The following is a 24649-nucleotide window of genomic DNA, read 5'->3' as shown; positions in this document are numbered from 1 at the left end:
TTCTATTGTTTAGAGATAAGAGGTCGTCCAACTCTGGTTTGAGCCTTGGTATTATATTAGTCTGCACAAAATCAATTAAAATATGAGGGGAAGGTAAATTACTTCTGAGTTTTGGAAAGCTAAGAAACTATTGTCAAGAGCATAAGGGTATAAAATCAGAATAACACGATGAGATGCTGTATGAATTAATGTCTTAAGCAAGGAAAAAGAGTTCACTCTGGTGTTTTCATTTCCATCCATGTAGAGTCCAATTGACATAAAATCATCTTCTCTTTTCCATTATGCGAGACTGCATAACATGATCTCTTCCATTGTGAGAGACTGCATATTCAAGCCAGATTCCTACATGAGCTTTTTTTATTACAAAACTTAACAAAGAAAGCAAAGGGGGAAATGAAAAACAGGATCATATATACCTGGTAATGTGTCTAGAAGAAGCAATCGTAACCACACCCCTGGACGCCAGGATCGAGTAGAAGCTGGACTGCAAAGGAACGGTCAGGACTATCATGCATGCACATACTATATTGAACAGAAGCTGCACTAAAATTCTGATTCAAAAATTCACCGATGAACAGATTGCTCAATGAAACAAGTAAACAGAGCTTATCAATTTTCCGTACAAAACAAACTTTATTGAAATAATTTTTTATAAGTTTATTATGTGCTGATTGAGAACGTGAAACTGTTACATTTATTTGGCCATTTCATCAGGCAAATAATGTGCATTAGCTTTGGCCTGGGTACATGTGATAAACAAGATGTAAATTGAGAACGATAAGAGAGCAAGATACCTCATGGACGATCTGCTGCGGCTAGAGTTCAAGGTCAGCAAGTGAGCGCAAGCTGGGCGGCGGCCGCAAGCACCTGGAAGCGATCCGAGCTCAAGCTATTGGATCCGTCGCTCTCGTAGGGAAGGGAGGCGATGGTGATGGGATAAGGCCGGCAGAGATGCCTCCTGTCGATGAAGACGATGAGACGGCGCAGGCAGAGCATGGGGCGGCCGCCTCTCGGCCACCATGCGGCACGGCGAGGCATGCCGTGTGGCGTGGCTGCTGTTCCCCTCCATGAATCTAAGCACCAGCGGCGCGGCGACCTTCGTCGGAGCGGCAGCATCAGAAACCGAGAGGACGAGGCGGAGGCGGAGGCGTTGACGGCGGCGCCGACGGCGGTAGCAGCACGACATTGGATATTGAAGAGATAGAAAGGGAAACTGAAGCCGCGCTCGCGAGAGGAGATGAGGCACCCACGACACACGCACTATGCATCGGTCAGCCCAGGGGCCCACGTGCACATGCGCCAGCCCACCCTGCGCAGTCTACGCAACCAACCACCGCGACGCCACACGGCCACACGCGACCACCTCATCCATAGAACCAGACTTGCCTGCTCCCGCGTGCGTTCATCCGTGCTCCCACATACGTAGCATGATTTGATTGGAATAAAATAAGACTCGATCCCACCTTTTAAAATCAGAGGGAGATGATTAGATTAAAAAGAAAAAAAAAGACAGCAGTAGGATGGAGTGGGAGCATGGATGGGAGCATGAAGAGGTAGCAGGCAAGCCGGATTCATCCCATAGACGCACAACCACCGCAGCCGACGAGCGGGACCAGAAGCAACAGACGCACAGCCATCGCAGCCGACGAGCGAGGCCAGGAGCAACACCGGCCCACTTGTCATCGGGGAACACAAACAAGGGTGCACAAATCTGGGTGGGTATGCGCCGGCCACCCACGACGGATGACGTGCGCACGACGCGGTCAACGCGTGAGACACATGACGCTTCAGGATTCGTTCACGCGAGAAAATCGAACCCAGCCAATGAAAGATCTCGTTGAGCCCACCAGTCATACAGAGCCACGAAAGAACCTGGGTCAAAACAGATATAGCAAAAATCAAACGGTTGATGCAGTTGCGTTGACCTGACCAAAACCTATCGAACAACCAAAACTGAGCGAAATCGAGCGAGCAATCGAGAGGGCGGGTCCTCTAGCCTCCTTATATGTTAGAATTCTCTTAGGAGACACCATTTGAAACCACTTACATTTTTCTATAAAAATGATACACTTACGGGCAACTGTTATAGAAAACATGGCTACGCACTGATGTAGCAGAAAGAGACCGCGATGTGAGCCGTAATTCATGCAAAGCGAAAAATTGAGTGCCAATCAGCTGGCTCCACCTCGGTGCGTAGATGATTTCCATGGCAGTCCGTCCATAAGTGTATAGTATCATTGGCCTCGCTAGCTCCTATTTGTATCGACAATGATAATACTACCTTCTCTATTCCTTAGCTCAATTCTGTTTTGCTTCCTTTGAAGTTTTTCAGTCTCTAATCAGATTAATTAGTTGAAGACACGTGAGGGGGAGAAGCACGCCTCGACGCTACGCCGCCCTTATCTCTCTATTTTCTCCCTTTTCCAAGAGTTCTCCTCCAGTCCCATGCACGGCTCAATTAACCGCCGCTTTGCCACTGTATGCTCCTATGAAATGTGGCTCACCTCCTCCCATCGGCAACCACGGCCGCCAGAGAAAAAATCCTCTACAACTAGGTCATCTGCTCCTGATCGGTAGGCCCTCTCCCGCGGCTAACGCGTGGCAAAATGGATCTCAAAGTAGTACCGAGTATTGAATCCGGCTTTCTTCTTCTCCGGCGCCCCAACGCTCCTGCTTCTAGCGCTTCCTCATATCAGGGGTGGGCATAAAACCGACCAACCGAAAACTAAACCGAAACCCACATCGATTTTTTTTGAATTTTTGGTTGTTTATTCAGTACAGAAAAAATAATATGTTTTCTATGTTATTAATCGAACTAAATTCAGACGATTGGTATTTCAAGTAGCTAATCGATAAGCCGAATTCATCATACAACCAATATATGTTGCCTCGCTTAGTAGTCCTCCCGCCAGCCAAGCCAATTAGAAGAGCATATACAGTCGTGGATACCAAATCCGGGAGCCCAAACGCCAGCGGACGTGTCAAGGCATGTCCGCGGATAGTGGCGGGCAAGGCACGAATTGTCGCGTCCACAACCGTCTATCTCAAATCCAGTACTTTATATCCATACTAAAGCATGCAACGTGAATAAAAAGTAAGTACAAATCAAACATACATTGAAATGCACATATAATAAACATTTTGACCACCAAAAGATTCCACAATTCACATAATCTACATAAACTACATGCAAGTTTAAACTAGCTTACTGAATACTTGAAATAAAAGATGGTGACAGCAGAGCTTCACCACTTCCTCAGTCCCTTTGCTTGTCCGGTCATCGGCACTGGCAGACACTAAAACTCACCGCTGCCCTTCCGGAGCAGCAGCCGAAGGGGGAGGAGGTGGATGGAGGGGCGTCACAGATTGAGCTGCCCCACGCGGAGCTGCACGCGAGGTGGGAAGGGTTAGCTCCGACGTCGGCGTTGCAGTTGCAGGCAACAGGCGGCATCGCAGCAGATCCGGAACTGCCGCCCTTGTCCACCCATGACCGCTACAACATGATGCGGAGGGCAGCTCATCCTCGTAACTGGTCGCATCGCGAAGGAATGTGCCCTGATGTCTTGCAAGTACACATGGTTTAGTTGTAGACTTTTTGAAATAAGAGTATCGATCTCATAGGGAGCACATGAATCAATCTTTTGTCACTTGAAGGCTTTAAATAGCTATGTCTGCAAGTTGAGAGAAATCGAAACAGTGGTGATATAGTGGAAACGGTGTAGCGTGCATAAAAGTAAAGTATTGAAATGCAAGGATTGTAAAACAAGGGTAATGAAATCAATCTATACCTAATAATAAATGGACTATTGCTTCTTGCGGTACGTCACGAAAATTGTCACCAGAGTTGCAAAATATTACCCACCAATGCCATCTATTAGTGATAAAAAAAGTTTCACACATTGGAATCCCTTGCCTCCGCCGGCCCATGCAGTAGGGACCTCCTATACTGCGCTCGCATGCTGGGAGAAGACACAGCGCCCCCGTTTGGCCGGCCCATGTCCCGGCGGCCTTTTTTCAATTTTATTTTTTATTTTCCTTGTCCGTTATGTTTTTTCTACTTTAAATAATTTGATACTTCAAAAAAGTTTCGAAAAAAATAAAAATGTGAATTTTAAAATAAAATATTTAATAAATCATAAAATGTTTGTGGATTCAAAAAATGTTCGTGATTTTATAAAAAAATGTTTGCTTATTCAAAAACTATTCGAAATTTTGAAAACAAAAGTTCGGCGAATAAAAAAATGTTCATGATTTTTTTAAGTTCGTATATTATTTTTTAAGAAATTAAAAAAAAATTCGCCAATTCGAGAAATATTGCTGAATGGAAAATTATATCCTAAAAATTCAGAATCTCTTCGTAACTTACAAAATAGTTTACTCATTCATAAAATCTTCATTGATTCAAAAAATGATCATGCATTTCAAAAAATGTTAATTAAATCAAAAAAATGTTCGCTAGATCAAAAAATGTTCGTTAAATTAAAAAAATGCTCGTGAATTTTAAAAATTGTTCCACCAATTTCCAAAACAATATTCGTCCATTCTAGAAATGCTCACCGATTCAAGAAAATTGTAAAAAAATTGTTCATAATTTCAAAAAATGTTTTCAAGTAGTATAAAATGTTCATTAATTCAAAAATATTCTTGAGTTTAGAAAATGTTTGAGAATTTGTTTAACTATTCATGAATTTGAAAAATGTCAAGATTTCAAATATGTTCACGAGTTTAAAAAATGTTTATGATTTCATGAAATTGAGAGTGATAAGCAAAATGTGATCATGATCATTGGAGATTATGATTTTCTTTTTCTCTTGTTGCAACGCACATGCCCTTTTGCTAGTAATACTAAGGTGTTCCAAGAGTATGAATTCCCCACTAGCATGCATCTACGATGGTGCCTGCTACGTCGGATTTCTAAGCACTTTGCATATCCTATATGTTTTATATCTAAATAGCTAGCCCCTACTAACATATTTCTCTCAACATGCAAGCATGCCACCTCATCATTCAACATGCATAGAAGAAGGCCCCCTCAACATGCAACTATGCATATTAAAAATCCACTTCACCATGCAACCATGTATGCATGTAAAATCCTATTCTATTATGCTATTTACATCAAATTCTTATATACTTTCAAAAACTATTATTTCAAATATTGATGTTTCGTGTAACCAAGAACCTCATTGAAATATTGCTAAATATTCCCGCAACAACGTGCAGGGCATCATCTAGTATACCTAAATAGATGAACCCCACTATCTTAGTTCTCTCTACATGAAGCTCCTACACCTCAGCAAAGTTGCCACGTCCCTATCTAAATTTCCTACTCTGCATCTATTTTACATATATAGACTATGCATGTCAGTTACCAATGGCCAACGTTTTTCCGCGTCAGCGTTCTTTTCCCCCAAAAAATCTTACAACGCAGGCTCCATCTTCTCCACGAGAGCACCTCTCCCTCTTCACCTTCTTCAATCTACACTAAATCCCACTAAATTTTCTCACAGAAATGGATGGATTTCCTTAACGGACGTAGTTGCTCTCAATCAAATTCTTATATACTTTCAAAAACTATTATTTCAAATATTGATGTTTCGTGTAACCAAAAACCTCATTGAAATATTGCTAAATATTCCCGCAACAACGTGCAGGGCATCGTCTAGTATACCTAAATAGATGAACCCCACTATCTTAGTTCTCTCTACATGCAGCCCCTACACCTCAACAAAGTTGCCACGTCCCTATCTAAATTTCCTACTCTGCATCTATTTTACATATATAGACTATGCATGTCAGTTACCAATGGCCAGCGTTTTTCCGCGTCAGCGTTCTTTTCCCCCAAAAAATCTTACAACGCAGGCTCCATCTTCTCCACGAGAGCACCTCTCCCTCTTCACCTTCTTCAATCTACACTAAATCCCACTAAATTTTCTCACAGAAATGGATGGATTTCCTTAACGGACGTAGTTGCTCTCAATCAAATTCTTATATACTTTCAAAAACTATTATTTCAAATATTGATGTTTCGTGTAACCAAAAACCTCATTGAAATATTGCTAAATATTCCCGCAACAACGTGCAGGGCATCGTCTAGTATACCTAAATAGATGAACCCCACTATCTTAGTTCTCTCTACATGCAGCCCCTACACCTCAACAAAGTTGCCACGTCCCTATCTAAATTTCCTACTCTGCATCTATTTTACATATATAGACTATGCATGTCAGTTACCAATGGCCAGCGTTTTTCCGCGTCAGCGTTCTTTTCCCCCAAAAAATCTTACAACGCAGGCTCCATCTTCTCCACGAGAGCACCTCTCCCTCTTCACCTTCTTCAATCTACACTAAATCCCACTAAATTTTCTCACAGAAATGGATGGATTTCCTTAACGGACATGGTTGCTCTCAAATTTAAGCAGCGGAACTACTCGTTCCCATTGTCTCCACACCCCCAGCTCAACAATTGTGAGCTTTTGCCCTTGGATAATCAACCTTCACGTGATAATTTTGAAGTCTTTGTTGTGGGTAACCATCATCTATTGGTGTTGCGCGTGTTAGCTGGGAGCATGGGATACATCTGCAGCGCTCATGTCACATTCCCTCTCCAGACCAGCTTATCTTTGCAGCCTCAAGAGTCGAGATCGGGATTTTGCTATGCCAAGGCTCCCGCCGTGTAGTACTTTGCACATAGAAGAAGAAGATGAGAACGATTTGTAGTCCAGTTTTTCCTAGATCATAGATTGGATGTCAGTTGTTACAACTCCACCACAGCAAGGTAGATTGTTTCTGTTTTGACTGGTCCGATTTTGAATTGCTTGCATTGGGTTGTTTCTATTTTACTCTACTAGGGTAGTACCGTGTAGTACCAGATGTCTACTACACAACCTTCTTCTTGTAGACGTTGTTGGGCCTCCAAGTGCAGAGGTTTGTAGGATAGTAGCAAATTTCCCTCAAGTGGGTGACCTAAGGTTTATCAATCCGTAGGAGGCGTAGGATGAAGATGGTCTATCTCAAGCAACCCTACAACCAAATAACAAAGAGTCTTTTGTGTCCCCAACACACCCAATACAATGGTAAATTGTATAGGTGCACTAGTTCGGCGAAGAGATGGTGATACAAGTGGTATATGGATAGTAGATAAATGTTTTTGTAATCTGAAAATATAAAAACAGCAAGGTAACTAATGATAAAAGAGAGCGTAAACGGTATGACAATGTGTTGAAACAAGGCCTAGGGTTCATACTTTCACTAGTGCAAGTTCCCTCAACAATAATAACATAATTGGATCATATAACTATCCCTCAACATGCAACAAAGAGTCACTTCAAAGTCACTAATAGCGGAGAACGAACGAAGAGATTATGGTAGGGTACGAAACCACCTCAAAGTTATTCTTTCCAATCAATCCGTTGGGCTATTCCTATAAGTGTCACAAACAACCCTAGAGTTCGTACTAGAATAATACCTTAAGACACAAATCAACCAAAACCCTAATGTCACCTAGATACTCCAATGTCACCTCAAGTATCCGTGGGTACGATTATACGATATGCATCACACAATCTCAGATTCATCTATTCAACCAACACAAAGGACCTCAAAGAGTGCCCCAAAGTTCTACTGGAGAATCACGACGAAAACATGTGCCAACCCCTATGCATAGGTTCATGGGCGGAACCCACAAGTTGATCACCAAAACATACATCAAGTGAATCACGTGGTATCCCATTGTCACCACAGTTACACACGACAAGACATACATCAAGTGTTCTCAAATCTTTAAAGACTCAATCCGATAAGATAACTTCAAAGGGGAAACTCAATCCATTACAAGAGAGTAGAGGGGGAGAAGAAACATAAGATCCAACTATAATAGCAAAGCTCGCGATACATCAAGATCGTATCACCTCAAGAACACGAGAGAGAGAGAGAGAGAGAGAGAGAGATCAAACACATAGCTACTGGTACATACCCTCAGCCCCGAGGGAGAACTACTCCCTCCTCATCATGGAGAGCACCGGGATGATGAAGATGGCCACCGGAGAGGGATTGCCCCCTCCGGCAAGGTGCCGGAACGGGTCTAGATTGGTTTTCGGTGGCTACGGAGGCTTCTGGTGGCGGAAATCCCGATCTATTGTGCTCCCGGATGTTTTTAGGGTATATGGAGATATATAGGTGGAAGAAATACGTCAGGGGGGCCACGAGGGGCCCACGAGGGTGGAGGGCGCGCCCAGGGGGGTGGGCGCGCCCCCTGCCTCGTGGCCTCCTCGTAGATCCCCTGACGTGCACTCCAAGTCTTCTGGGCTTCTTCTGATCCAAAAATAAGTTCCGTGAAGTTTCAGGTCAATTGGACTCCGTTTGGTTTTCCTTTTCTGCGATATTCTAAAACAAGGTAAAAACAGAAACTGGCACTGGGCTCTGGGTTAATAGGTTAGTCCCAAAAATGATATAAAAGTGTATAATAAAGCCCATAAACATCTAAAACAGTAGATAATATAGCATGGAGCAATCAAAAATTATAGATACGTTGGAGACGTATCAGCACCCCCTACTGCAATGATCTGGAATGATCCGGGACGAAGGGAGATAGACCCTGTCACATACCTATCCCCGCAACCAGCTGGTTCGCCAGCAGTAATAACCTTCCGTCCAAAATTGGCATATGTTGGATGGTCGACTTTAGAGAAAACCAGTTTCAGGAGAGGGGTGGGTGATTCCTAGCCATTTTGCTAGTTTAAGGATGAATTATACGGTTTCAGAGTTCATGGTTAAATCTTAGACAAATGAAAGAGTTCAAGGTTGTAATATGGACTCCTCCCAAATATCAAATATTGGGATTGAAGTTTGACGATGCTTCAATGTTGTACCCTCCTAGGAGATGTCTTCTTAGGATAACAGGGGTGGTGGACGAGTTCTGTTCTAGGAAATGTACAACCGGTGGCCGTCTAGCTAGTATTTTTCCAATTGGACACATTGTGCTCCTCTTCCTCGGGTGGTACTCAACCGGGGGGGGGGGGTCAACACCTTTGATCCTAGGCAAGATGGGACAATTTCCCTTTATGGGCGCACTGACATGTCAGTTGTGAGGCGAGCAAGGGTGTGCCCGAGTTCTTGTTCTGCTTGGTGGCATTATTCTTCTATAGTTTGCACCGTTTTTTGGGTGATCTCGTTCGACATGTCATGTCTTCTAGTTTGTGTTGCGGGTAGCTTCGTGTGGTGAAGTGGTTGTGCTCGCTGCCCCCCTCCCTCATCATGTTCCCCAATGCTCACGTGTGCTCTTGGTTGCGATGATTTGTCTTTCTTGAGTGTGGCACCCTTCCATCCAGGATGAGGGAGCAAGGGATCTTCTTTAGCTGTAGGGCCGGATGAATTTCCGATGGTGCTTGGCCGCCCGAGAGGCCGAGAGTTGAAAATGCATGATTTTCCTTCAACAACGGACTTTCTCTAAGACTTTGCTTACTCTCTGGCCTTGTTGTGGTGTTTCTTTTGCAAGAAAACTTCTAATCTATTCATTCTCAATCATGGCAATACAAGGAACACCAAAGATAATAAAAATTACAACCAAGTCCGTGGACCACCTAGCGATGACTACAAGCACTGGGACGAGCCGAAGGCACGCCGCCGTCATCGCCCCTCCCTCACCGGAGCCGGGCAAACCTTTTTATAGTAGATAGTCGAGAAGTCGTCATGCTAAGACCCCATAGGACCATCGCACTAGAGCAGCAACCATCACCGATGAAGGAAGTCATAGATTGAAAGGACCAAACATGTAAACACCCAAACGAAGATAAACGGAGACCAGATCCAAACATATCCATCGAAGACCAGCACCGATCGAATCCCGCGAGATCCGACGGAGACACACCTCCACACGCCCTTCAGTGAAGCTAGACACACCATTGGGACACGGACAAGGAGACATTATACCTACTTTGGGACACAACCGTGGCCACACAGTCCCAACCAAGACGTTGAAACTAATAAGAACGAGAACGGGGTCCCTCGCCGGCGAGGGGCCGAGGTCCTCTGCACCTCCATGGCCCAAAGGCAATCGAAGAAGAGGTGGATCGGCAACGGCACTGGCGGGAGGAAGACTTTTCTTGGGAGGAAGGAAAGGACTTGTTGTGGTGTTCTGCGTAAGCTTTTCCAGTGCTCTATATCGCCTTATCTTTATTAATTTTTAAAATTAACTAGAACAATGCCCGTGCGTTACAACGGGATATAAGTATTCTAATAAGTTAGCTTGTGATTTACCTGTCAATAATAATGCGATTGTGTAAATAATAATCTGGCTGTGAATTACTTATATTTTGATTAGAAGTTTGATAAGTAAATTAAAGTGGAATTGGTTCAGAAGGTAAGTAAATTAAGGTGATTGCTTATCATATATATGGAAGGTTGGACGAAGGGGTGGTGGAAAGAAAGGTGGTTACGTTCTCTTTAAGTAGTAGAGAAGTCTTGCATAATGCCTATGATATAAAAATCTTTGTGGTGGCATAAGGGCGATTTGGAGGCCAGCTCCATGGAGACTGAAATTTTAGAACATTCAAAATTCATTTTTTTTAGTTTCAGAAAATTATAAAAACAAGTATACACACAACAAGGATGTAATGTATATGTGTGTAAGAGTTCACGATGAAATACCTTGAATTGTGAGCTGCAAAAAAGAATCAAGGACTTTTAGAGCATGTGCTGAAAATCCACAAATTTATTTCTTTTGGAGAACTTATTTTAAGATACGTATTTCATAATGATTTTTTTTGAAAATGTCCAGCAATTGCTGGCTATTTCATTGATTCATAGCAGGGAGAAACATGGTGATAACAAAGAGATGTGGGGTGGTCGGCGAAAGAACATGGGTGCCCCCATGTTTGGTTTTGGTAATTGATGACAATCTCTATGGACTAATGGTTTCCTTGAGTTATATTTGAAGGTTTTGTCCATAGGCTTTTCTTGGAGTACATGTGTTGGTTTCAAGGAGAGTTTGTGTCGACCAAGGTGCTATTCAAGGAATTATCCAAAGATTGGTCATTTGAGAGTTGAGCTTATTGCAAGCATGTCTTGAAGAAGAAGATTGTGTGATCATTCATGTTTACCTTCAAGACATCATCCAAACGAAGAGAGTTGGAAAGATTCAAGGTTGATCAAGACTAAGTCAAGAGTGAATCAAGTTGATCAACTCACAAAGAGTAGAAGATGTACCGAGAGGGATCAAGTGATCCCATGGTATGGTAAGCATTGCCCATTGCACTTTGTGAACTAACCCATGGTCTATGTGAGAGTTCTACGTGGGGTTAGGTACGTGTTCATGGGCTTGTGTCAAGAGGAAGATATCACTCAACCCATGGAGAGGATGAAATCAAGTGGTGATCGTCATCAAGATTGCCGTGTGCAAGTTTAAGTGGATCATCGCGAAGAGATCAAGTGCTTGAAGCTTGCCGTCCATTGTGCTGACAATGGGGGAGCAATCATCTAGTCTTCATCGAGCCAACGCAATCAAGAAAGGTGGTCCAACTTGAGGGAGTCAAGATCGTCATCATCTAGCTCAAGTGGACCATGTGCAAGGCAAAGGTTTTCCCTTGATAGGTTTTCTATTTTACCGGTCTCATGGTGGTAGTTTGGAGACCGGGTTATAGGATCGTTTGCCGTACTATCAAGGGGGGCTCTTAAGTTGGTAGCTTGATCGTATCGTTAGTAGAGAGCTCAAACCATTGCATCCTTGCATCATATTTCTTGGTTCTTGTTTGGTTCTCTTTGTGAGTCTTAGAGCTTATGGTCATCTTGATGACAAGCTTGAGTTCATCGAAAACGGAGTTCGCATGCATCTTCTATGATGTTTTCGGTGTTGGAGGTTTTACCGGTCTTTTCCGAGGAAGGGTTCTCACCATTTTCTTATGGGCCTTTTCTCATTTGCTTCTTATTGATATTTCTTTCAAGATTGTGTTAGCCCTTTTTGCTAGCTTTCCAACAAACTTGGTTTCATCGAATTCGGAGTCCGTTTGCAAAAGTTGTGGCAGTTTTGGTGTTCTGAAAAGGCTGCAGCCGTACTACCGCGAATTGGAGCGGATATAATTTTTTACTACCACTCCAGAGCAGTACTACCGCGGCTCCTACAGTGGTAGTACCGCTTCGGACCAAAAACTTGACCCAAGTCTTGCGGTGGTAGGCCCGGATGTATTTTTTTAGAACCGCTCGCAAGCAGTAGTTCTGCTACCATTTGCGGTAGTACCGTGAGGTCGAGCGGTAGTACCGTGAGGACGAGTGGTAGTACCGCTCCGGCGGTTCTTCTGGCCTTTTGCCTCCTCGCTGTTGTTTTTCAAAGGGGTACTTCCGCCCTAGCGGTAGTACCGCTCCTTGGAGCGGTAGTACCGCTCTGTGCGGGCTGTGAGCATAACGGTTGGATTTTTCCCCACCTATAAAAGGGGGTCTTCTTCCCCAATGAACCTAATCCTTTTAGCTCGTGTTCTTCCCTCATTGTTGACCTTCTTCGAGCTTGCTAACTCTCAATCCCTCCAATGATTCTTGCTAGTTCTTGAGGGAAAAGAGAGAGGAGATCTAGATCCACGTTTCCACCAATCACTTTCTCCTCTTTGTGAGGGGAACCCCTTGGATCTAGATCTTGGAGTTCTTGGTGTTCTCCTTCTTGTTCTTCCTCTCATTTTCCTCCCTAGCATTAGTTGCTTCGGTGGGATTTGAGAGAGAAGGACTTGGGCACTCCGTGTGCCCTTGCCATTGCATTTGGTGCATCGGTTTGAGTTCTCCACAGTGATACGTGGAAGTGAAGTTTGAGAAGCTTATTACTCTTGGGTGTTTGGGCACCCTAGAGCTTGTTCCTCTTGGGTGCCTTGGCGCCCTAGACAGTTGGTGTTGTTCGGAGCTTAATCATTGTGGTGTAAAGCTCCGGGCAAGCGTCGGGGTCTCCAATTAGGTTGTGGAGATCGCCTCGAGCAATTTGACGGGTACCGGTGACCGCCACCAAGGGTTGCCATTTGTACGGGTTCTGTCGTGGAATTGTCACGGCAGATGTCCTTAGTGTCAGGACTTAGTCACGAGGCCAACGCAGCTATGTGGTAGCTTGAGAGGGGTTGAGCGGGACGAGAGACGCGATGTTTTACCCAGGTTCGGCCCCTCACGATGGAGGTAAAAGCCTACATCCTGCTTCATTGATATTGATGATGATGATCACGGTTACAAGAGTGCTCTATCTTGAGAGCTATTGTCTAAACCTAACTTGTCCAACTTGTGGAACTTGTGAATCTTGTCCCTTTTGGGGAGCCCTGCCCCTCCTTATATATGTTGAAAGGGGCAGTTTACATGTGGAGTCCTATTAGAATTAGGACTAGTCTATCTCTAATACAAACCGGATACAAGTCCAGGTCTTAGCTCCTTGTAAGATAATGTTCCTCATGCCTTTCCTCTTAAACCGGCCCACCGTTAAACGTGAACCGGCCTTCTGGGCTTTGGGCCTTGTCATCCGTCGATCCCGCGTGCCAGATTACCAGTGAGTCATAATGACCAGGTGGGTTGCTTGTAAACCGCCAGGTCAGGGCGGGTCGTCAGTAACTCGCCAAGTGTCAGCGGGGTCTTCAGATAAACCACCAAGTCCGGCCGGGTTAACTTCCGACCGGTTTACACCGCGGGGTATATCCCCGACATTAGCCCCCAAGTTTAGCTTGGATTTATTCATGGTAAACTTATGCTGCAAAATAAACACAAGAACAAATTTGACAGGTTATGCTCCGGGTTAAGAATTTTTGTAAACCGGTACTTGATCATCCTTAAGTCCTTGTTATTTCCTCCTTCTGGGAAATCCGGGTCAACAGACCAGCTTCATAATCAGTTTGCCGACATTGTCTTGTCACCGAGAAATATTGTGAAGAATAACTCCTTTGACTCAGCTCCGCCGGTTTGAGAAATATGGGTCTGAAAATACTTATCTGATATTCAGCCGGTTTAAAGATGTAAAACTTGCCGGTTTAATATTCCCAAAATGGCCGGTATATAAATATTGATGGCGCCGGGTCATAATTGTTGTCGACACCGGGTCATGTAATTGATCTTCCTGATTTGCTCAAAACTAATAAAATGAAGATGTTCCTCCTTTATATGCATAATACCTGTAGCCCCCCAAGTCTTAAGAGGAGAACATAGTGATAACTTAAGACTTGCTCCAATAAGTGTTTCAACCTTGAAGAAATCCGGTTTGTTCATCTCAATCATATAAACTGAATACTCCATATATATAGCCCCCAAGTGCCGGGTTGTCATGCTTGCAGCAACCTGGGACTTGCAATTGCTTATAAAAACTTCAATCAGTGTAGCCCCCAAGGGCTGGGTCATTATGCAATAATTAGCAGGGACTTTATAAATATAATCATGTAGACTTGAGCAGTGATGTGTATCCCCCAAGGGCCGGCTTAGTAAGATAATACTGAACCGGGACTTGATATATACTTCAATGAAAATAACATCTTATAATGTAGCTTCCATCGTAGGGCTTGAACCCACGTCCACAAGGTTAAGAGCTTTGTGCTTTACCAACTGAGCAATGGATCCTTCAATATTATGGACGAAAACTTGTGTACCTTGAATTGTTGACAGGAGCAATTGGTAGCCCCCAAGGGCCGGCTCATTATAATATGATGAATCGGGTCTTCAATAAGACTAGTAAAAATGACTTTGCATTAGCCCCCAAGTGTCATGATGCATGCTTGCAGCGACATGACACTTGCATGTAATCTCAATTTGAATAATGTAGCCCCCAAGTGCCGGGTTGTAAGCCTGCAGCAACTCGGGACTATTCCTTCCATTGTAGAATAAATCATATCCTTTGATAAAATAATAGACATTGTGCTATAGCGACTTCGAAAACCTTAATAATAAAAATCCAGCCATGTTGGCTATTCAAGATAATATAATCCGGTATGAAAACCTTATTCATTCAATATCATAATGAAATTTCAGCCAAGTTTGGCTATTTGAATAATATAACCCAATGATTTATAAGCACATGATTCCAATGGCGCAATCCAAATATATACTGGCGACTTATAGTCTAAAGCCAGGATGGTTTAATAAACACTGGATCATACTACCGGTTTAATAAACACCGGTGATTTATAATCATGCTTTATTCAACCTATTTCTGCATACAACAAGTTTAAAGTGTCCTGGCGGTTTACCACCGGACGGGTCATAATGCCCAACATATAACCTGGGTTTATAACCAAGGCTGCATTTAGAATAATCAAATATGAAATATATCATACCTATGACATTGAATCACATCGTTGGTTTACCAACTTCTTTTTTAGTAAGGGTGATAACCCAAATCTCGAGTACTGATAACTCCTTCCATATTGTGTCGGTTTATGATAAAACCGTGCCGGGTTGTGATAAAAACCGTGTTACTCCATAAGAGGATGTTAACAACAAGGATCAAACCGGGCAAATAGTCTCCGGATTGACGTGAACTGTGTTCCGTCAATTGATTGGTTAAAAAACTTTGTCGGTTTAAAAACGCAATAAAAAGAAAAAAAACCCTTCAAAGAAAAGTGTAAATCAAATGCAATGACAAAACCATTGCAAAAAAAGGTTTATTTGAGCTGATCAGATGGTGTTACCATGGCCGAACACGACCAAGCTCCCGTTAGGTGTAACTATGGTTCTAGTCAGCCAGGTCCCCAAATGAAACTGTGGCATTTATGCCGATCAAGTGGCATGGTCATGGTTCGGGTTCGACCAAGCCCCCAAGTGATTCTGTGGCCTTAGGCCGATCAAGAGGCATGACTGGTTCAGACATGACCAAGTCCCCAAGTGATCTGGTGGCTCTCGCCCATCAAGAGGCGTGACCATGGTTCAGACGTGACCACAAGTCCCCAAGTGATGTTGTGGCTTTACGCCTATCAAAAGGTGTTGCTATGGTTCGGATACGACCAAGCCCTCAAGTGATCAATAATATGATAAATCAATAAGGCAGGATACCCATGTTTGAACCGCGCATCATGGCAGCAGGTCCTCTTTGGCACCCTTTAACTTTTTGCAAGGAAAAAAAATTCTTCTTGAACCGGGATTTTTTAAACCGGATATTGAGAGCTTCAAAGCTTTGTGGGAGACATCTTCCCCTTGAACCGGATTTTAAACCGGAATCCTTCTTTTTAAGCCGGAAATTTTCCAACGGTCTTTAAATTTGCACCAATATGGTGGTTTAGGGTCCTGCATTAAACAACTTTGCAAAGCGGAGTAATTGCTCTTTTAAAGAAGGCAATATAAAATATATTGGATGGGTTTCACCTGATATATCATGCCAGTAATTATCCACTGCGGAGTTGATGATCACCATGGTGAAGTTAAGATCAATCATGTCCGAGTCGGCAGCGGCAGCCGGCAGATGAGTCAGCCGCGACATTATAAGCCGGTGCAGATGAGCGAGGCATCCTCCATGTTGTAAGCTGGCACGGACACATGAACCTGCCGCGTGGGCGGGCGGGCGAGTCGTCCATGGCGTGAAGCCGAACTTGCATCTATGGTACAACACCACCCATTTTCCCTTTAACAGTCGCCCTGCATAATAATATTTACAGGCCACAGTAATTGTTCTCTGATGGAAATAATATGTATTGATAAAATAGACTCGGATGGATATCACCTGGCATTTTTTATCGGATGATATTGATGGTGCAAACCAAACTTAGATAACCGGGTCCGCCAGATAACCTGATGTGTCCATGCAAACCAGACTCCCGGGTTAACAATTTAGCGTGTGTCCACCAAGGATCGAGCGCGTTGCGAGTGCTGGTACAACTTCTGCATGCCTGCTTTTCCGCTTTGTCTCTATGATCTTTCTTCAGACGGACTATACCAATTGCTCCGCACACGGTAGGCGGCCACAAGGTTCATCCTCCTGTCAGACCACACTCATCCTGGTCGGGCCCGCTTACCGGCAGTATGTCCTTATCTCCTGCGAAGGCACTAATTTCACCGCTATCTCCATGGCAACCAGCCCGGTGGGTTAGCAGAGGATTTGACGCTGAAGCCGGATAAACCGCCCGGCGGTTTAGGAGACTGGCGGCGGGTTGGAAAGCACCGGTGCAGCGGAGGCTTGGGGCGTTGACGCAACACCAAAGGCACACCAAGGCGAGGCCGACGAGGTGTACGGAGGCAGCTCGCAAGTGGCCTTAGGTGTCTCATGATGCGGGATCTTGTGCAGAAGAAGGCCGGTTCACCGGGGCTTGGCGGTTTGAAGAGCCGGTTTACGGCTGTTGACTCCGAGTTGGACTAATGTTCAGTAAACAACTCGAAGCGTAGCCACAGCCATATCCGTTTTTGAGTAGTAGCTGGCTCCCTGATGCTTTGATCAGACAGTTTCCGTTCCTCTCGTTTCCATCAGGTGATGAGTACTAGTAGTAATAACTTACCCAATCTCCGGGTAACTTGCCGCAACACCTGATCATCTCGGAATTTGAACAGACAATTTGCCTTGCCTCTGTACCTAATGACAGCTCAACACACATCGACCCGGATTCGACGGATCACCTTGCGTCGGCGGCGCAGAGCAGAGCTCCAAACCCTCGGTGGCAGCTTACTCGCTACGGGCGACTCGGCAACAGAGTAAACTCCTTTGAAAAACTTGCCGTACAGATTACTCCTTCCCAAAAAAACAGAGTTTTCCTGTAGACCATATTTAAGTATCCGAATAACAGTAGTAGCAGCAGCAGACTTTAACAGGTCACTTTATGAAAGCGCCTCAGGATTTGGTCCTTGTCTCCTCACGCGCGCGCTGATATGGATTATTCTGACCCGCCGTGCAGCTATAGAAAAATTCTTGTCAGCCTTGACGATACGTAGCAAAAATTGATCTCCAAATCGGATTCGACGGGCCGTGTCGTATCGGCAACGCACAGAACATCAAACTCTAACTTCCTTTTAACTCCTGCCAAACTCGGCGACTTGCAGTAATGCCAAAGCAAAAATTAATCTTCTGTTGGTTTCAACGGATCGCTAAAGACGGGTGCGGCGAACGGGCCGCAAAACCCTAAATTTCTTTCATTTAAAATCTTAGTATATGCTCTTTCGACTGCTCGTTGTTGATGCAGATCCTTTCTTCATCTGAAAAATTACAAAACTCTTCGATCCCTGGAAAAAATCCCTTCAAGAACTCAACACCACCGTGCACAAGCCCCAGGGTGGGTGCCAACTGTCGTGGAATTGTCACAGCAGATGTCCTTAGTGTCAGGACTTAGTCGCGAGGCCAACGCAGCTATGTGGTAGCTTGAGAGGGGTTGAGCGGGACGAGAGACGCGATGTTTTACCCAGGTTCGGCCCCTCACGGTGGAGGTAAAAGCCTACATCCTGCTTCATTGATATTGATGATGATGATCACGGTTACAAGAGTGCTCTATCTTGAGAGCTATTGTCTAAACCTAACTTGTCCAACTTGTGGAACTTGTGAATCTTGTCCCTTTTGGGGAGCCCTGCCCCTCCTTATATATGTTGAAAGGGGCGGTTTACATGTGGAGTCCTATTAGAATTAGGACTAGTCTATCTCTAATACAAACCGGATACAAGTCCAGGTCTTAGCTCCTTGTAAGATAATGTTCCTCATTCCTTTCCTCTTAAACCGGCCCACCGTTAAACGTGAACCGGCCTTCTGGGCTTTGGGCCTTGTCATCCGTCGATCCCGCGTGCCGGATTACCAGTGAATCATAATGACCAGGCGGGTTGCTTGTAAACCGCCAGGTCAGGGCGGGTCGCCAGTAACTCGCCAAGTGTCAACGGGGTCTTCAGATAAACCGCCAAGTCCGGCCGGGTTAACTTCCGACCGGTTTACACCGTGGGGTATATCCCCGACAGGTTCGATGACCGCCCTCAAGGGTCCCTGTAAGTGCATCTAGTGCCACCCCTAGTTGGTTTTGGAGTATTGACGACAAACCTAGTTGAGGGACTAATGTGTTTGTGAGAATTGCAGGATAACACAGGTAGAAGTCCCTCACTGATTCGGTTTTACTACCAGAGATGACCCCTAAAAATGTATGAAGACATTGAAGTCAAAGGTGGTATATGAAGATATTCACATTGAAGACTATGACAAGAGAAGACACGATATGAAGCCTATGGAGCTCGAAGACTTAGATCTTACGTAGTTCTTTTTTCTGTTGTGTTGAGTCATAGGAACCACCGTACTGTTAAGTGGGGTCCAGGAGAACCAGTCAGAATGACTGAAGTGATGCCTAATACAAAAACCTATGTCTTCGAGTGAAGACAATGAGAGCGAATCTTGTCCAGAGTCGGACAAGTCAGCTTTGCTTGTAGCCCAAGTAAAGTTGCCATGTGAGTTTGAAATCTGACCGTTGGGACACGTGTCAGTTCCTTAGTGACGCAGGGTCATTTTGGACAAATCAGGTCGGGTTGCCAAGTGGCTATAAATAGCCCACCCCCTACAACCATCAATGGTTGGCTGCTCAGATTGAGAGTACGGCTTTTGTCGTTTGAGAGCAACCCACCTCGAAGCCTTTGAGAGAGAGAATTCCTTGCGAGGATAAAGCCCTAACCACCCAGAGCCAGAGAACATTGGGCATCACTTAAGTCTTCTTGTCTGTGTGATCTGAAGACTTATTACACTTGAGGACTGTGCATCCCCAGACGGTTAGGCGTCGCGTTCAGAGCATCCAAGAGACATTGTGGATTGCCAGTGAACGAAGTCTGTGAAGGTTTGGGGGTGTACCTTGAAGAATTACCAGAGTGATTGGGCGAGGACTATGTGACCTTAGCTCAAGGAGAATACGGTGAGGACTTGGTGTCCTGAGCTGCGTGTTCAAGACTGGGTGTCCGGGACTGTGTGTCCTAAGGTTTAAATACCTAGCCGCTCCAACCAGACGTACAGTTGTCACAGCAACTGGAACTGGTCCAACACATCATTGTCTTCAACGAGTCACTGGTTTCATCTTCACTTCCTTTTACTTACTGATCACTCATTGTGAAGTCATTGCGTGTCTGTTCTATCTTTTGTCTTCACAACGTGAGTGTATAATCTGTTTGGCTTCATAGTATCTTCCTACTTGATCCTTATTACACTACAGCTATTTGTCACTGTGCTTTCACTCTGTTGATACTTTACCATAGCTTTCCTAGTGTAGTCTAACTTCCGCTGCATAGTAATAGGCATATCTTCACTGTTTGTCTTCATAACTCCCATGTTTTGAAGACTTCAATAAAAATCGCCTATTCACCCCCCTCTAGTCGATATAACGCACTTTCAATTGGTATCATAGCAAGGTGCTCCCTTGTTCTATGTGATTCGGTTTAACCACCTGGAGTTTTAGCTATGTCGACTGCAGGGATAATTAAAGTCTCCGCTGCGTGCCCCGTCTTCGATGGAACTGAATATCCCTACTGGAAGAATAAGATGCGTATGCATCTTGAAGCCATTGATGTTGACCTATGGTATGTCATCGAGAACGGCGTTCCCAAGGCTGGAGAAGGTGTCACTGCTGCTGATGTCAAGAAATTCGTTCAACTGGACTCTACTGCCAAGAACATCATCTGTGGTCATCTGACCAAAGGACAGTATGGCCGTGTGAGTGCTTTGAAGACATCCAAGCTGGTCTGGGACTGGCTCTCCAAGGTCAATGAAGGCATCTCAACCCAGAGAGATCAAAGAATCAGTGTCCTTCGCAATCTCTTCAACCGCTTCAAGCTAAATGACAATGAGAATGTCCAGCACACATTTGACAGACTCACTGACATCACAAATGAGCTTCAAGCCCTCGGCGCTACTGAGATCACCAAACATGAAGTCGTCAAGACGCTGCTGAGATCACTTGATAGTTCGTTTGACATCCTAGCCCTGATGATTCAAGAACGTCTTGATTTCAAGACACTCGATCCATCTGACATACTTGAGAGGCTCAACACACATGAGTTTCAGCTTTCTGAGAAAAGAGATATCTACGGTCCAAACTATGGGCGAACTTGTGCCTTGAAGGCAAAAGCTGTTTCCTCATCTGAAAAAGAATCTGACAGTAGTTCTGATGATCCTGAAGACATTGGAAGGGAACTAGCAATGCTAGTAAAGAAGTTCCAAAAATTCACCAAGAAGAAAGGCTTCAGAAAGTCTTCACGATCAAGCTCAAGGAATGATGAAGCTTCTGCTCATGACTAAAAGAAGAAAACATGCCACAAGTGCAAGAAAACTGGACACTTCATCTCTGAGTGTCCACAGTGGGACAATGAGAACAGAAAGAAGAAGAAGAGCAAGGAATATGACTCAGACGACAAGAAGAAGAAGAAATACACAAAGTCTTCTTCCAAGTCTTCCTCAAAGTCTTCATCACACAAGAAGGGCTCATATGGCAAGGCACGTGCGTTTGTTGGCAAGGAAATGGATTCAGAGGAGGAGTCCGCTTCTGAGGAGGCAGAGGTGGAGTCTGAGGAGGAGTCTGATTCTGGCATTGCAAGTCTGGCTACAGCATACGTTGCCAAGTCCATCTTCAACACTGAAGACAATGACTTCATCACCGACACCGATGCAAATGACAAGGACTACTCCACTCCTACCTACTTCTTCATGGCACGCGGTGCCAAGGTAAACAAACGCACTACTCACTATCAAACATCTAGTGACGATGACTCTGATTGTGATTCAAAACCCAGTTACAAAACACTTGCTAAAATTGCAACTGAACAACAGAAAGCCATGGAACATATTCAAAAACTGTTAGACAGAAGCGATGATATGTTGGGTGCTGAAATGACTCGATCTGAATCCTTAATTGAAGACATAAAAAATCTTCACGTTAAGTATCAGGAACTTGAAGATCGTCATGATACTCTCTCAACCACTCATGAAAAGCTTTCCTATGATTATCTTCAAAGGAAGCAAGAACTTGAGAAATTGAGAGTGGCTCATGAAGATCTTCAAAAGGAAAACGAGTCACTTAGCGCCGAACAGATCAGTTCCGCTCAGGAAGGATTTGAACCACCATGTCTTAAATGCATTGAGCGTGATAATGCTACTTCTGTTGCTGAATGTTCCACTACTACTGCTGTTGCAATATCTTCAACTATTGATGTGGTAACTAACCCCTCTGCTGAGAATACCACTGCTATTGCTGATGAGAATGCTAGGTTGAAGACATTGCTTGAAACAGGGATGTACAAAAGTCTTAAAGGACATCAGACATTATGTGATGTCCTCAAAAAGCAGATTCTGAACCGAAACCCTAGGAAAGAGGGTGTTGGGTTCGTAAGGAAAATAAATGCAGATGGCTCTTACTGGAAACCTGAGCAGTACCCCAAAACCACATGGGTTGCTGCAAAGGAACCTTCAGCAGATCCATCCAATTTATCTGGCTTCACTTGTGCTAACCCCATTATCATTGATGAATCCTTTGATGCAAACTATATACTGTTTAAGAATCAGAATGGTGAAGTGTTTGCCAGGTACATTGGTACTAACTGCAGGAATGGACCGCCTATGAAGAAGATCTGGGTTCCGAAAAAGTGTATGGAAAATCTTCCTGTGAATGTCTTCATGACACCTCACTTGAAGAAGACAAACCTCAGACCTAAGGCTTCATACGGTCCAAAGGCTTCATACAAACAGAGGACTCACCTGAGTCGCACTAACACAAATATTTTGCAGGGAAACCATACTCAGGCATATGAATATGAGAGCGGTTCATCAAACCGCCATGTTCATAAGACCAAGAACTATTCTGCTTATTCTTATGAGTACTATTGTCCACCTGCAAGATTGTTTGCTAAGGCTTCAGAGCCAAAATTCTCAGATGCTGCACTTAGACTTATTGCTTCTAAGCCACCCTTGAAGATGTGGGTGGTTAAGAAGGCTTAACTCTCTTTTGCAGGGAAAGGTCTCCAGCAGAAAACCAAAATCTTTTGACGCTATTGCTGGGGACCTTAAACATCTTGTAGGGCGCAAGATCAAATGCCCAAATGGTCTTACTATGTACTTCGTACCTGAATCACTTGCTACACTCCCTATTAGTCCTAACCTGGATCTAAGCTTTCATAACCCACTGGTTCGTCAAATGTTTTTGCTTCACAATACTCTTGGTGAAGCCTATCCCCCTAACTGCACTATAGGGTACGACACCAGCGTCTTCAGAATGGACTATTGACAGTGGGTGTACAAATCACATGACTGGCAAAAGAAGCCTTCTTATGGACTCAACCTTACGTCCATCCGACAAGAGCCACATCACATTTGCTGACACTGGTAAAAGTAAGGTATTGGGTCTAGGTAGAGTTGCAATCTCAAAGGATCAACACATGGATAAAGTCATGCTTGTTGAATCCCTTGGCTTCAACTTAATGTCTGTCTCAATGCTTTGCGATTTGAACATGATCGTAATGTTTGGAAAATATCGTTGCCTTGTACTAATGGAATCTGACAAGTCTCTAGTGTTTGAAGGGTATCGAAAAGATGATTTGTACGTGGTAGATTTCTCAGCAGGGCCATAGCTTGCAGTATGTCTTCTAGCAAAGGCTTCAGAATGCTGGCTATGGCATCGGAGGCTTGGACATGCTGGCATGAGGAACCTCCACACCCTTGCGAAGAAGAAGCATGTCATAGGCATCGAGGGCGTCAAATTCAAGAAAGACCATCTATGCGGTGCCTGTGAAGCAGGGAAGATGATGAGGGCCAAACATCCCTCAAAGACAATCATGACTACTACTCAACCCTTCGAACTGCTTCACATGGATCTTTTCGGTCCCACTCATTACTCAACTCTAACTACTACTGCTTGCCTCTATGGCTTCGTTATTGTTGATGATTATTCTAGATATACTTGGGTGCACATAATCCTTTACAAGACTGAAGTGCAGGATGTCTTCAGACGCTTCGCCAATCGAGCTATGAACAATTTTGGCGCCAAGATAAAGCACATCAGAAGTGACAATGGCACTGAATTCAAGAACACTGGCCTTGATACATATCTTGATACCTTGGGCATCACACATGAATTCTCAGCCCCGTACACGCCACAGCAGAATGGCGTCGTCGAACGCAAGAACAGAACACTAATTGAGATGGCCAGAACGATGCTAGATGAATACAAGACCCCAAGAAAATTCTGGCCCGAAGCCATTGATACTGCATGTCATACAATCAATCGTGTTTATCTTCACAAGCTACTGAACAAGACATCTTATGAGCTACTTACTGGCAAAAAGCCAAATGTCAGTTACTTCAGAGTATTTGGCGCAAGGTGCTGGATCAAGGACCCACATCACACCTCAAAATTTGCACCAAAAGCACATGAGGGTTTTATGCTTGGATATGGAAAGGATTCGCACTCCTACAGAGTCTTCAATCTCTTTCATTACAAAGTGGTTGAAACAGTGGATGTGCAGTTCGATGAGACCAACGGATCACAAAGAGAGCAGCTGCCAAGTGTGCTAGATGAAGTTCCATCCAGTGAATCAATCAAGCTAATGGGAACTGGAGAAATTATACCTTATGAAGCTCATCCTGAAGAAGAACTTATCATTTCAGCACCTGATCAACATGAAGACAATGCTCAGCCTGAAGACATTCCTTCCAACAACGACAATGAACAGCAAGAGCAAAGTCTTCACCCTGTACATCCTCGCGTTGCCAATGAAGTGCAGATTGAAAGAATAAT

General features: G+C 44.2%; 1 long non-coding RNA gene across 1 annotated transcript; it reads right to left on the bottom strand.

Moving 5' to 3' along the window:
* Positions 1–67: 67 nt before the first annotated feature.
* LOC125519873 lies at positions 68–1282 on the bottom strand. Its single transcript, XR_007288353.1, has 3 exons — positions 795–1282; positions 417–484; positions 68–342 (listed from the first exon to the last, which is right to left on the bottom strand). It is a non-coding gene; the product is annotated as an uncharacterized LOC125519873 (long non-coding RNA).
* Positions 1283–24649: the final 23367 nt, after the last annotated feature.

Source organism: Triticum urartu, chromosome 7 (assembly GCF_003073215.2).
Source record: "Triticum urartu cultivar G1812 chromosome 7, Tu2.1, whole genome shotgun sequence".
Lineage (NCBI taxonomy): Eukaryota > Viridiplantae > Streptophyta > Magnoliopsida > Poales > Poaceae > Triticum > Triticum urartu.
The sequence above is the reverse complement of the archived record's forward strand: the minus strand, read 5'-3'. Positions and strand labels throughout refer to the sequence as shown.